At 30.0% G+C, this 15,164-nt stretch overlaps 1 protein-coding gene across 2 annotated transcripts in view; it reads right to left on the bottom strand.

Annotated features, from left to right (window-relative positions):
* The window catches only part of LOC109601331 (uncharacterized), a 113,605-nt gene that overhangs the window by 53,909 nt on the left and 44,532 nt on the right, over positions 1-15,164 (bottom strand). The window contains exons 1-2 of one of the 2 annotated variants that reach the window (XM_020017565.2): positions 12,033-12,429; positions 6,078-6,111 (exon numbers count right to left, since the gene is read on the bottom strand). The gene's annotated coding sequence lies outside the window, so the exon portion shown is untranslated. Of the gene's footprint in view, positions 1-6,077; positions 6,112-12,032; positions 12,430-15,164 lie in introns of those variants that run through there. The other variant, XM_049962896.1, reaches the window with a different exon arrangement.

Here is a 15,164-nt window from a genome sequence, read left to right as displayed (position 1 = left end):
AGGTCTGGACTGAGAGCTGGCCAGGCCATAGCATTAATCCCAACGTCAGCAAGATAATTTCGAACAAAATGGGTCGTACATTATCCTGGTAAAAAATTTGGATTAGAATGTCCAAAATCTAATTCTCAGCATTATTTCCTATTATTTATCACCACCAAGTCGGTACGTGCTGTTAAAGAAATGCCTCTATACACCATAATTGAGCCTCCACCAAATATGCTGGTATTTACATTGAGCATATCTTTCATTTGGGAGTCGAAACGCATGAATGCCTCTATCGCTTGTGTTCAGGCAAAATCTAGATTCATATGTAATCAGAACTCGTTCTCAATCCACTTCTACCCAATTGAAGTGATCTCTAACAAAATTTAGCCGGGCTCTGCGATGATCCATGGTTAAGGTCGGACCTCGAGCAGTATCAAGGAGTTGCAAATTATCTTCCCCCTTCTACGTTTTCTAACTTCTTGTAGTCACAAATCGTTGTATCAAAGTTAAAAGCAAAAAAACCAACCAAACCTTTCGACTGTTCTACGATCACAAATTTCTAGATTGTTGTTGTATATTGACAATTAGTGAAAATTAAAAAAAAATTGGAATAATAAATAGTTTAACCTGTTGTCCTAATATATCAAAATTGTTATATTTCAAATAACAGAAGAACTAAACATATAAACGTTGACAAACCTTTTAAAGGTTATTTACGAGGGTGTTTCAAAGTTAATACAAACAATTATTTACTTAAATAAAAAAATTTATTTCCAAAATTATAGTTTGTGCGTTAATTTATTGAAATACTGTATAAAAAAATAAGACAACACACTCAGATTATTTATTCGATTTCAGTGATTAATGGTTAAAAATATAATGAATAGTTTTGAAAAAATTCTGAAAAAAAGTTATCCTGTGACAGAATTAAATATCAATTTTGTCAATGAATTTTTCTTTTTGATGTCAAAAGGGCATCCAATCTCAATTTTGTCTTATTACACTCTGTCCACAAATGACTAGTCACTAAACTGAAAACAAATATGTTGAGTCGATAAAAGTGACATTCTCACATATTCTTCACATTTTAATTTTATTTAGTGGAAAATTTAGAAAAATTTAATTTTTAATTCTTTCACTTTGTTAGTATTCAATATTTTTTTATAAAATTTGGTATATGGCAATTTTGAAAGATAATAAATTGAAGACAAAATTATTTATTTAAAATGTCACAGAAAGCATTAAGTAGTAAAATCATGAAGGGCAGTTTCCATCTTAAATGGTCCACACGATGTATTCTAATTGAAAATATTATGCTAAACATTTAAAATATATATGAATAAATAAGCAAAAAGTTTAAAATATGAACATTTTGATGAAATTTTTACCCATAAACAGTAAAATATTTCCCAACCGACTCCTAATCCTCCATTAATCTCCGCAAATCAGCGAGCGTGCTGGATTGCAGCGTCCTGACACGGATTTGGTGGAAGTGCCCGAACAATGCAACAACGTTTTTATTGTCAGGAAATCGGTGTTTTACGCAGTCATATTCGATATTTCGCGCCCACAATAAGACACCGTAAAGCAACAAAAACAAACGCGGACGCCGCAACAATGTTATCGCATCGCACCGATCTTTGATGAGCACTCGTACAGAAACAAACGTACTTTTCCTTTTGTTCTACGTTCCCAGGGCGCATTCAATACGCCTAGTCAGTCGTAGACACGCGATTTTTTCGTCAAGTGAAAATAAAATGCGATTAATTAATTACCAGAGGTGGATGGATGATATGAGAATGCGACCTAGACCTTTAGAAACGGCTTTTTTTTCTCATGACGATGCTGCATAATGGGTTACTAGGAATTTTTGCTAACGAAAGTAACAACGCTTATTATTAAATTGAATTATGGTAATGTCCTTTTGTTTTAGTTTTAGGTGAAATTTAGATTTTGGCCGAACGAAATAGAAAATATGTAATTAGGTGAAAATCGGCCAATTAAACGAAAACAAAAGTGTATTATATTAATATTAACCAGGATGTTGTTTATGTAAAATATTTCCTGACAAAATTAATAACTTAAGTCGAAAATGTTTGCACACCTGATAATTATCAAGCAGCATAAAAACTGTAAAGTTTTCAGGCTTTGAATTGAATTTAATATCCGCCCAAATTAATATTAAAACATCATTAGAATGTGTTCCAATTATATATTAATTACTGACCAAAAGGAATCCACTTAAACACAGGTGGTTTCATTAAACATAATTGCTGTTGTTAAAATTGTAATATACTATTATTACCAATACTAATAGTTGTGTGGTTAAAACGAAAAATTAAATAGGAAGTGAACAAATATGAATATTAAAGTTGGACGTGTTATTGTTGCACCTGTAATGTTTAATAACGAAAATAAAGTTACATTTTGCAATATTTAATGTTGGATTATCTTGTACTGTTACCTAAATAGTTACAAGAAATCGTTGTAAATATAATTAGGCAATGATATATTATATAAACAAAACTTCCTATTGTTCTTATGTAATAGTTACATAATTTAGCAAAAACAAACTGTGGGGTGCCAAAATTATAGTGTACTAACATATTAATAAATTGAATTATAAAAGAAACATATTGGCATACATGTAAGACAGGCGTGTATTGTTTAGTGTACCTTTAACCTTTTTAAATAACAACACAATGATTAAACGTTTGATTATACATTTATAATGTTAAATATTAAATGCTGAAAATTTACTTAACAAGATAAATTAAAAACTAATTTTCAATAAACAATATTGGAAATTTATTTGTTTCGCTTTATTATATTTTATTTCAAGTTTTAGACAACAAGAAAAAACTGATTTATTGTATTTTATTTCAAATTTTAGATAAAAAATAAACCTGACAGTTTAATAGATTACTTTGTTTGTTTGTTACTTTGTAAAATTTACTAAATAAGAAAAAGAAAAAAATTAGTCAAAAATATTGAAAATTTATATTTTTTATTTTATAATATTTTATTTGATAAAAAGTGAATCCGATAGTTCAACAGAAGGTCACATGTTATAAAATTTAATTAACAAGAAAAAAACTGATTTCTATTCAAAAGAATTGAAAATTTATGTTGTTTATTTTATTATCTTTTATTTCAAATTTTAAATAAAAAGTAAATCTGATAGTTTAACGGAAGATCACATTTTATAAAATTTACTTAAAATATTGAACATTTATGTTTTTTATTTGCTAATATTTTATTTCAAGTTTTAGACAAAAAAGAAATAAGATCATTTAACAGGAGATCAAATGTTATAAAATTTACTTGATAAGAAAAAGAAAACTAATTTCCAATAAAAAAATATTAGAAATTTATATATTTTTTTTATTTCAAATTTTAAATAAAGTAAATCATATAGATTAACGCAAGATCACATGTTACAAAATTAACTTGATAAGAATATAATTAATTAATGTGATTCCTGGTGAATTATGAAATTTTAATCAAATTATAATTAATTTTATTAATAATAAATTAGTTCCAATCAATCGATATTTCACAAGTTGTAAGTTAATTATTGATACTTTCTATAATTAATAATTAACATTATGTCATAAAAACAATGTAATTAATTTATATGTCAATGTAACTGTTTCAATAATACACATATTTATTTAAATCAGCAAAGCAAAACCGGTGCCGTTAAAATCACCATTGTGTCACACGTTCTTGTAACTGAATTTGTAGCTTATCGAGATTTATTGGCGGCTAATAAAGCACAATTAGTTAAATGCCTGTTAATTATGTTGCACCTTTAATTATCCGACAAGCAGCCATTGCTAGTAGGAGGAAATCGTTTAAATGCCCGGCAATTTGTTCTAATTAATTTTACGTTATTTAACCAGAAATTAGACGTTTCGTAGTGAAAGAAAAAGTCGGTTGGTAACCTATAATTAATTATTTTTTAATGAATTACCCAACGCATCCTTTTGCAATCTCGCGTTTGCACGGTGGAAGAGCAGATTGACCGAGCCATCGATCCTGCAGTCGGGATTCTGTACCCACATCTAGGTACTAGATACCAGAATGCAATTCACTTTCTCTTATGGTAATACATATACGGTTAGTACGCCCAAGTCTTTATGTTATACTTTATGAACGCGTTCAGACACAAGGACTGTTATTAGAAGTGAAAGATTTTATGCAAAAAATTCGACGATTGGCTAAGTGGAGAATGCACCTTTCAGCAGTAACTATTACATATTGTAAGAAAAAAAGTGTCTTAAAATTATAAAATTGATCTAACATGATGTAAACTTATGCAAAACCAAAAAACTAATTAATTTTTTTATTATCAATATTATGTTTGCTTTTGACATTAGTCCAATGCAAGTAACCTACGAAAGTAAATTATTAATAAAAAAACTGTTTTGTTGGCACTTGATTCTATAATTCGGTGATTGGAGAAATATAATAGTTGGTGAATGCACCTTTCAGCAAATATATTTTAAGAAAAAAGCGAGGTAAAAGTGAAAAATTTATTTTAAAATAATGAATATATAAATAAACTTATTTATTAACAATATTTTTTCTATTATGATTTTATTAAGCCTTTATATTTGGTTTTGGTACTTTTCTAGTAAAAGCAACATACAATTAAGAACATCATCTTCATTACCAATTATTTTAAGAAGAATAAAAACCTTCCATAAATAATTTTATGTAAAAATTCGACGTTTGGACAACAAGTTGATGAATGCACCTTCAACAAGAATAGAAGCAACATACAAAATGTTGTTAGAAGAATAATGTTTGGTACTTGATCCTACTTTTCAATGTTTATTTCTTTCTTTTTTTTTTGTCTCTACAATTAACTTTATATAAAAATTCGACGATTGAAGAGCTGGTTGATGAATGCACCTTTCAACAAGGACGATAATTAATGAATAATAAGAACAATGAAGTGTTTATTCAAACATTGACAAAATAAAATACTATTTAAATCACATTAAAGCTTAATAATGGGTTTACTTTAATGTTTCTGTTCATCCTAACCTAATTCTAACTATAGGAAAAATTATCAATAACACTAGAATTAATATAATGTATCAAAGAACAATGTATCAAAGAAAATTGAATTTCTACACGATTCATTTGTGTTGTAAGGCACGCAAATTAAATAAAATAACAGCATGCACTACTGGATTCATTATTTCGATATTTTTCCCACGTCGGCATGAAGTCTGGAATTTAGATGAGCGCAATCAAAAACACAAATTAAAACTCTATTTGTTTCAGTAATAGGATTCCGGTGATTATTCTGCTCTCTACATTATAAGATTATGCAGATTTCATACTGTTTCATCGTAAAACAGCATTATTTAAAATTCCAAAGAAAGCAACTGTAAACAATTGTTCAGCCTTAATTGTGAATTGTTTCTGAATGCAAATTCCGCTTCATAATAAAAGGTCGAAACACTTATAATAAAATATCTATCAATTATTCAATTGTCAATAAATGTTTCATAAAAAAATTTCATTATCTACTACTGTTCGATAATATATTCTGTTTTATTGTGTTTTCAAGGTACGCAACTGTACATATTTCTCCATTGAATGATAAAATATACCTGGTGAATACAATTGAGTTTAATTACATCTCTTAATCACAAGATGTAATTACAGAAAACATCCAACAGTGCAAAAATATAGTTTACAAGCAAACAAGTCACCACTTGTGTAATTCGTTACTGGCCTGTTAATCATTATCCATTTTTAGAAATTATTCACATATGCAAATAAATTACTATTTCAATATTTCAGTCCTAATGAGTAAACATACTGCACGAAACGCAAATTCGTGATTATCGAGCGTTAAAATCACTTAGCACCAGTTTAGGTGCCTTTAAAAAGTTATGAGTCTTGACCCGATTCAAGATTCCGCTAATTAATTCAGTACAGATAACCGAATGTAAAACACGCGCCGTTTTAAGATAATTTCGTAATCGTTTTAAATGTCGCTTATTTTATGATAATGTTCAATTTTGCAATTCCAAACAAAAGCATGTTTCCAACCCATTAAATTTACTTACCAATCAGCGGTGAAACGTAAATCCAAAGCGAGACCTGAAAGAAAAAAATTATATAAGAATTTGAACTTTTATACGACAAAACATGCATATTCATGTGAAGATGCTTCTGTTCCTCGTTGTGCAACGTCAAATGTCACATTTCGTGGACCACAACATCCACCAGAGTTACATAAAAGGGTGAAACGAGAACGTTCAGTGGGTCATAGTTCGACGTAATTGGAACCAATCTCGTTTAATCAACGGGTTTCGACACCTACAACGGGTTACATAAGTCAATATAAATATTGTTGCTCCCAATCCGGTTAATCAGCTCAGATTGGAGTCTTGTATTTGTTTCGTTCGTTAGTTTCGCAACATTTACAATATAATAAATGCAAAACAAACGTTTTTAACGAATGCAATTTGCAAAACGCAGCTCGTAAAATAGAAAATCAACACGAATTAATAAGGCACCCAAATTGAGCAGGTGCGAAACTGTGTTAATATCGGTGGGTTAAATTTGTGATACATTCTCCGGACAATCAAATATAATTAAGTTTTGATTTAAAAATTAATTAAATTAATTTTTAACAGTTAGGCGGATATGTTACAATAGTTTGCATCCTTTCTAATTGGTATAATTATGGTCATAAAACAGATTAGTATTAATATTAATATTACTAAAGGGCAGCATTCTTGACCTGCATTAATTACGTTCATTTTTTGGACCACCTCAAATTAGACAAGGAAAATTGCGTTACGTCAAGTTCTATTTAACATACCATCAGCACAAATGACATCCAATGTAATAAATGTCTTTATAAATAGAAGATAATTAGGTCCACTTGACTAATCGACGAATCATCATTTATACCATCCATTAGCAATTATTCACTAATCATCAATGGCAAGAAGCATAACTGTATTCTCGTCCGTTTTCTTTGGGATTTAAATAAATTTACGGAAACGCACCGGTGAACGTAATACTTGGCCATGTAACCTAAATAAGGATCGATTACATTTTTTTTTGCAAATGGATTCGAAACCAATTATTAAATAGTTACGGACAACTCGACATGCAACGGATAATTTGGGCTCACGTTACCGGTTCAAAAAATCTAGCCTTCCACGATCTGAATCACCTTCATCATCTTTTCCAGCTAAGTCGATTGATTGGAAGACCGGTAAATTACCAGTTTCAATATGTTGAGGAAGTGTCTCTGTATTATGGTTAAAAATATAAACTTCAAAATACAATTAAACTAAATATTCATCAATGTTATTATTTAGTTTAGTTATTATATTTAGTTATTATTTATGAGATTTAAATAGTAGACTTTATCTGCCATCTCTAGGTCAATTTTATTAAGGAAATTTCACAATAAATCATTTCTCTTCCAAATAATTAATATGGAGCAACAAAAATATATGATGATTTAGATCATCATCCTTAAGATCAATTATTATTCAAAGAAGAAAAATGAAAGTATGGGCAAAAACATTAACAACAAGATCGAGTACTCAAAAAAGTGATATTTCTAAAAATATAAATGTTTAGAAAAAAAATCTAACCTTCATCACCTTTACAAGATAAATATTATAGATTAACTGAAAGACCGGAATTACCGGTGATCATGTTAGAAATGAACAGCATAAAAGTTATTTAAAATAGATGTTTATCAATCTAAATAAGTATTGACATTGATGTGAATTATTGTTTATGAGATTTACACAGCAGATTTTAGATTAATTCAACCATCTTTAGGTCAGTTGTCTTTCACAATTTCACAATAACTCATTTCCCTTCCCTATCATCATCTGTAAGTTCAATTATTATCTGAATTCAATATTTATGTTCCTTTTTACTCTCAACAGATGAAAATGCTTTTTTCTTTGACTTGTAAAATAAATTTCTTCTTCTTCTTCTTTTTTTCTTCTAAAAAATGAAACAACAAAGTACTAAAAATATAAATGTATAAAAAATCTAGCCTTCCACAATCTAAACGATCTTCATCATCTGGTATATTATCTGCGGTCATTTTGTTAGAAATGAAGACATTTTTCAAAAATATTCCATTTTTTAGGGGTGGGTTTAAAGTATCTCAATTCTTTATTATATTTAAAGCTGAACATGTAATTAAAATATATGTTAATCAACCTAAACAAAGATTGACATAGAAGTGAGCTATTATTAACGAGATTTACTCAGCAGATTTTAGATCAAATCATCCATCTCTAGGTCAGTTATCTTAAGAAAATTTCACAATAAATCATCTCTCTTCCAACTGATTGATATGACATTATCCCAGTAGGAACAACATTGGAATCATCAACTTTAAAATCAATTATTATCTGAAGAAGAAAAGTTGTATTGTATAATTTAAGATTATAAAATGTTTCTATAACAAGACATTTTCAAATCCTTAGACTTGTGACGGAATGTTACGACATGAGTACATCCTTGAATGAATGGTTGATGGTATTTTTGATGGCTAAATTTCCAGGCAGCGAATCAAACTTTCGACACATATTGGTCATTTTCCAATTCGATTAAATCTCGTTTATAAATCACCCGGTTTCATTAAATACCCGCGCCCCACAGACATGTGTAGTGCCTAGGTACAACAAGCTTTATTTATAGAAAGATTTATAGCCTCGTGCACGATTAATGGCCGCGCGTAAAAAATAGTACCGTTCTCTTGATGCTTGTTCTACATAATCTTAGAGACATCTAAATTGATACGTTACATAGATTCTTATCGCGAGATTTTTATGCGTTTCTTCGCTGGAACTTCCTGAAACGTACTTATGGGAACTCGGTACAAATGGACATTCTACTACTGTGCGGAGTACTTTTCTTCTGAATGCTGTATTCTATTGTTTCTATCATTCCCTTGGCAATCGATTTGGCGATGCTGGCATTAATTAAGGCAGTGAAACTTGGTTCGTGACAAATTAATCGAAACTAAAATTAAAACGCGGATATAGAAATAATCGTGGAATGCTTAAAACACATAATTATACCAATTAAAATTTATATGTTATTTGGTCATCGAAACTGACCTTTTATAAACTTGTCACAAATTACCGACATTCCTATTACAGTTTTTTCTCACAGCAAACATGCATAAATCTCCATTCTTTTATGTTATCAGAGCGGCATGGATGATTCTGTGCACAACACTAACGGTTCTGGTCGTTTAACTAAAGTGAAGTACGTTAACAAGAAAATAATTTCCCTGTATTGCGTGAAAATAATTCCACGTCCATTTGTTGGCGTCGCATTAGCCCGTCATAAAAACACCTTTACATGCTTATTATAATCTGCCACTTGAATAAATACTACCGTGTACTATAATTATGGTCTCTATACCACTGCCTTTTTGTTCTTGGAATGTCCACTTTTTCAATTTAGGTACGTAACACATTGTACGTACGTAAGGCGGACATGTCCTGTAAAATCTTCGTGTTGTTGGAAGCTCTGATGGAGGTAAAAACATTAATGGCAGTTTTACATGGTGGCTCTTACGTTATATATGTACTTATTTCTTTCACTTCTTGAAGACGTTTCATCTTCATGCTCAGTTCACAAAAGAACACTTGGTGGCATTCAGTTTTCAATTTTTTTTGCTGGAAGCTCTGAATCATCAATGGCAATTTTACATGGAGTCTCTTACATTATATAAATATTTTGTTCACCTCTTGCAAAGAGACTTCATGAAAAAAATTGAAGACTTGGTAATTTGCAATTTTCGAATCAAATCACCGGAAGGCCTTTTTGTTCTTGGAACGTCCACTCTTTCAATTTAGAAGGTATTTCATTGATCGTAAGTAAGTCAAAGATGTTCTGTGAAATCTCTATGGTATGGTTTTAGAAGCTTTGGTGCAGAAAAAAACATTAATGCCAGTTTTACATGATGGTTCGTACATTATATAAATATTTCTTTCACCTCTTGAAGATGTTTTATCTTTATTCGTCCACGTCCACTAACTTCATAAAAAAACTTGAAGACTTTATAATTTGCAATATTCGTATAAAACAACCATAAAAATTTATTGCTCCATCCATGTGGATGCGGTTATGGTACATATTGCTGATCTCTAACCTCGATTGTTTGCGTTAGGTAACAACGTGACCGTTGACCTCCGACATTTTTAACGTTCACCACCTACATGCATTGAGATGCCTTAACCAAATATTAAATCACACATATGCACCAAGGCGTTTTGCAATCGGAAACACGCGTCGAACGCAATCGCTTTCGTTTTGTTGTTATTTTTTTTTTACGAAATTACGTTGACAAATTATTGTATAAAAAAATATAGAATACTAATTGCTTATATAACGAGTTAATTTCTAAGTAAAACTGCTTCATAATTTCTGTTTAGCTTATTACGTTTGATGTACGTTTCTTACTTCCTGACGCGACCAGGTTTTTATTGCTACTGGTTTTAATTCAGAATTAAGTTACAATCATGATTTATTTTTCCATTAACATTGGGTCATACGTATTTTTATCCAAAACAATTATGGTAAAATCTTGTTAATAAAAAATCCACCAGATCTAGTTCCTACTAGATGGTTTTAGATAAAAGCAATTTGGTTTGTTTTAGCAATATGCATATTTTTATAGATCATTAAGTGTGTTTAGATGTTATTAGTTTGCAATCTTTTAAATGTGAAGGTTTATGTATTATTTTCTCAGATTACAGTGCCTGGTAAGGTCAAATTACATCGATCATTTTTTGCAATAATCAGATGAATTTTACTTAATTATTGTTATTTATGTTTTAGCTAAGAATAATTTTAATTGTGAAGATGATTATCTTTATTGACTTTTGTTTAATTAGCAAGAAAATGGTTGAAAACATGAATAAACGTGTTCTCCCACTACTCTTTAGTTAAAAATCAATAGTACCCAATAGGTTTTCGAAACAGTTCTTAATTATTTTAAATCTTCGAAATAATTGTTTTTAATGTTTTTTACTTAATTAGCAAGAAAATGATTGAAACCATAATTCAACATTATTTCCACTACTTTTTAGTTAAAATCAATAGTACTGGAGTTGCCAATAGGTTTTCAAAACAATTATTCAATATTTGAAATGTTAGAAATAATTATCTTTATTTTTTTTTACTTAATTAGCAAGGAAATGGTTAAAACCATGATTAAAAATTATTTACACTACTTTTTAGTTAAAAATCAATAGTACTAGAGTTGCCAATAAGTTTTTGAAGAGTTATTCAATATTTGAAATGTTGGAAATATTTAGTAATTTAATTATGTTTTTATTGTTTCGTAAGGAAATTATAAAACTAAATTTTTAACAAAAAAAATATTTTCCTGTATTATTGATTTTTCTTTTTTTAATTTTATAAAAACTATAAGTTTCTTAATTAAATGCTCAAATTATTTCAATAGTGTGTCTATTAAAAATTAATACTTTCAAAATTAGATAATTTGTTCTAATTTTCTAATAATTTTATTGATGAAATAATTAGTTGATTTTTTATATAACTTATCAAGAGTACTTTACGATTCCTTATTTCTACGGTAGCAGGTCGTTAATTTTAAAAAGAAAATAAAATTAAATAAATATTTTTTGAAAGGCAAACAAAAAATATATTGACCATTAGCTTAATTAATAAATTATCAATGTGCTTCTTTACAACTTAGTTTTAAAAACCATAATTAATACCTATAATATTAATGTTAATGGTTATATCAACGGAGAGTTTAATGATGGATGAAGACAAGAACTTTGTTCAGTACATTTGGACTTAAAGATTCATGCATGTGTGTTGCCCTGAAAATACTTTCTGAAACTCCAGTTATTCCAAATTGAATAAAGATTTTCCATCAAGTTTCTCCCATAATTTCGAGTCGTATCTCTAAAGTGAGTGCAAATAATTTCCCATAAAATATGTTTAGCTGTGGTTGGAGTAAGATTCTGTTCCATCGCAAATCGTATTACCTAGGACGTTATCCACGCTTGAACAAAATAGTAACACGAGTAAAAGCCAACGCAAAAAGAAAAAACGGAAAACACAATATAGTTCCTCGTAAATTTTATGGGCACTGATAAGAACTGAATTCCAAGTTGAATGTGGCACTATCGAGTCGGATTTCTCGGTACGGGGCCTCTCAGCCAATAAAGTACATTTTATAGATCACTTCCATATTGGCGAACGAGGAACTAGAAGTCGGAGACCGTGAACGACGTGACTGGTTTTCGAGAACAACAACGGCATACGCGCATACAACACACACACGCACCGATCTGGCGGCCGATCGAATCTCTCGGACATTTGACGGGGGCTGTTACATCACTTTGACGCGCCAATCGACCCGGATGACCAACGCGGGTCAGGTTGCTCGGCCGGGTCACTACTTCCACCGTTGGACATTTAGATTGCACTAACCGCTCCGACGACGCCACGGCGTGTTCTTTCGCGACCGAGGAGGGGCACGACCGACACGATGTTACACCATTGGATTCTGCAACTAGTTTCGGTGTTCTATCGGTCTTCGGTTTGGCAATGCTGGGCCAGATACGGTAACTTATCTTCTTCTGTTAACATTCAGAATCTTCGTTACACGAAAATAAGGAACAAGGCATTTTATTAAAAGTGAGAGGAATTAAGAAATGTAAAAAATATATTAAATTCTACCCTTCAACTTGTTTTGGTAATATTGGTTCTTATTTTAGCAATTTTGGGTCACACCCTTGTATTTTATCTTCTAATATTCTTAAACACATTAAACTGCAAGAGGAGTTAAGTATCTGAGGATATAAAAAATATTTTAAATTTTAATCTACAATTTGTTTTGGCGTTTTATTGGCTTTTGATTTTGCAATTTTGAGACCGACAGCATTTTATCTTCTTCCATTAACAACAAGAATCCTTCTGGTGAAAAATAAATGGTAAGATATTCTTTTAATAAAGTTAAAAATAAAAGGAATTAAGAGTCTAAAGATTTAAAAAATGTAAACATATATTAATTTCTGCTCTATAACTTGTTTTAGTCTGTTACTGGTTTTTAATTTTGTAATTTTGGGCCAGACCCAGCATTTCACCTTCTTCCATTCACAACAAGAATCTTTTTGACCAAAAATAAATGGTAAGATATTCCTTTAATAACATTAAAATAAGAGGAATGAAGACTATGAAAATATAAGAAATGTAAAAATATATTAAATTCTGGTCTACAGCTTTTTTGGCGTGTTATTGGTTCTTGATTTTGCAATTCTCAGCATTTTATCTTCTCCCATTAGCAACAAGAAATAAATGATAAGGTATTTTAGTAACATTAAAAGTAAGATGAATTAAAAATCTGGAGACATATAAAAATGTAAAAATATATTAAATTCTGGTCTATAATTTGTTTTGAAATGTTAATTGTTTTTGATTTTGCAATTTTGGACCAGACTCAGCATTTTGTCATTAACATCCAGAAACGTTTTGGCCAAAATAATCTTCTTTTAATCACAATATAAATGATTCAAAAATATTTTAATTTAAATTGGTCTTTGCATCACATTAAAAGACAAAATAATTAAGGATCTAAAGACTTTTGTCTTCATGTGGCACCATTAAATTGAAACGTGTGATTCCTACTTACTGGTACTTAAATGGAAAATGTTATAAAAAACAAGAAATTAGCTAATTATTCAAATTAATTTTACAACCACTTTTAATCAATCAACTTCCTATCTCCTTAAATTGATCGATGGTTTTTATTACATTCATCGTACAAGAAGAAGGATCATCATTTGGCCGGTTTTCCTGTAATAAATTCACTTAACAACTAACATTAAAAGGACACACTGCTAAACAGCTCTTTTAATTGGTACACCGATTGATTATCTTAGACTTTCAAAACACTTGTAGATTTATTAACGACGTCCGGTCTGATGTGCGCCTTTAAGGACGCGAATGCCGGGCCAAGATAACATCCTTGTGAAAATTTGAAATTAATGTTTAACGTCGAACTAAGTGATGGATCGTAATTTTAATTTTTATGGGATTATTAAATTGCACGGTAACGCAGACATTCAAGGTGATTTTTAAAAGTTTTTATTGCAGAGAAATCATTTAACGTAACAACTTAAATCATCTTGAAATTCATTAAACGATGGTGCGGTGTGGGTACCGAATGGTATTTGGTCAAAAACCATGCCCATATAAGACATCCTGTATCCTTGACAGAACTGGATCAGCATATTTGTATCGGCGTATGCAAAACAATGCCTACTCGAAGCATTTGCATTACGTTACAGGAAAAGCAAAAGAATTATATGTGTACGAACGTTGACAAGTCGAGAAAAGCAGCGGTTTTCTTACATTCCTCAAGCTGCAGACGCCCTCAGTTGACATTTCAGCCATATTTTTTTTATCCGGCAGGATTCATGCAAACTACTTTCCAACTTAGTGTTTTAAGTATCGTGGAGGTCAACATGTTAAATCAGTATTTATACAGTTGAATGTCATTTGCATAACGTTGAGGTTTTTGTTTGACTAACAATGATACAATATTAATTTTTGCAAAAATGTTTTTATATGGTTACTAAAGTGCACGGTCAGCTAAGCAAATATATTTACAATTTTATGGATGAACACTGACTTCCAATTATACAGACTTATTAATATAATTTAAAGGATAATGTGACTAAGGTTCCTGAATAAACAAATAATAAAACCAAAACTTAAGGTTAACCACGTAATTGCTTTTAAAATAAACATAATTTCCATTTTACTAATTAATTTGACGTATAAGACAACGATAGCTGACTAATGGGTCAAATTAAAATTCATAATTAGCATAATTTAATAAATAAAATAAATCATAACAGCATTATGAAGTGGCAAAATTTATTATTGTAACTGTTACTCATTATCTCAGCTTGTTTTTTTAATCGACTGATAGAGTATCAAATATCCATATAATTCCCACGTTCAATTTTAATAATAACAATTTAATGACCATAATCATATTAATGAAAAGCCATAACAAGATGTTAACTGTACATATACATGATACGGATGTGTTGGAAATCATTTACTCGTTCATTTTTGATTCACTCCATAATAATAGCACTGCGTGT

The sequence above is a fragment of the Aethina tumida genome, chromosome 2 (genome assembly GCF_024364675.1).
Source record: "Aethina tumida isolate Nest 87 chromosome 2, icAetTumi1.1, whole genome shotgun sequence".
NCBI classification, from domain to species: Eukaryota; Metazoa; Arthropoda; class Insecta; order Coleoptera; family Nitidulidae; genus Aethina; species Aethina tumida.
The sequence above is the reverse complement of the archived record's forward strand: the minus strand, read 5'-3'. Positions and strand labels throughout refer to the sequence as shown.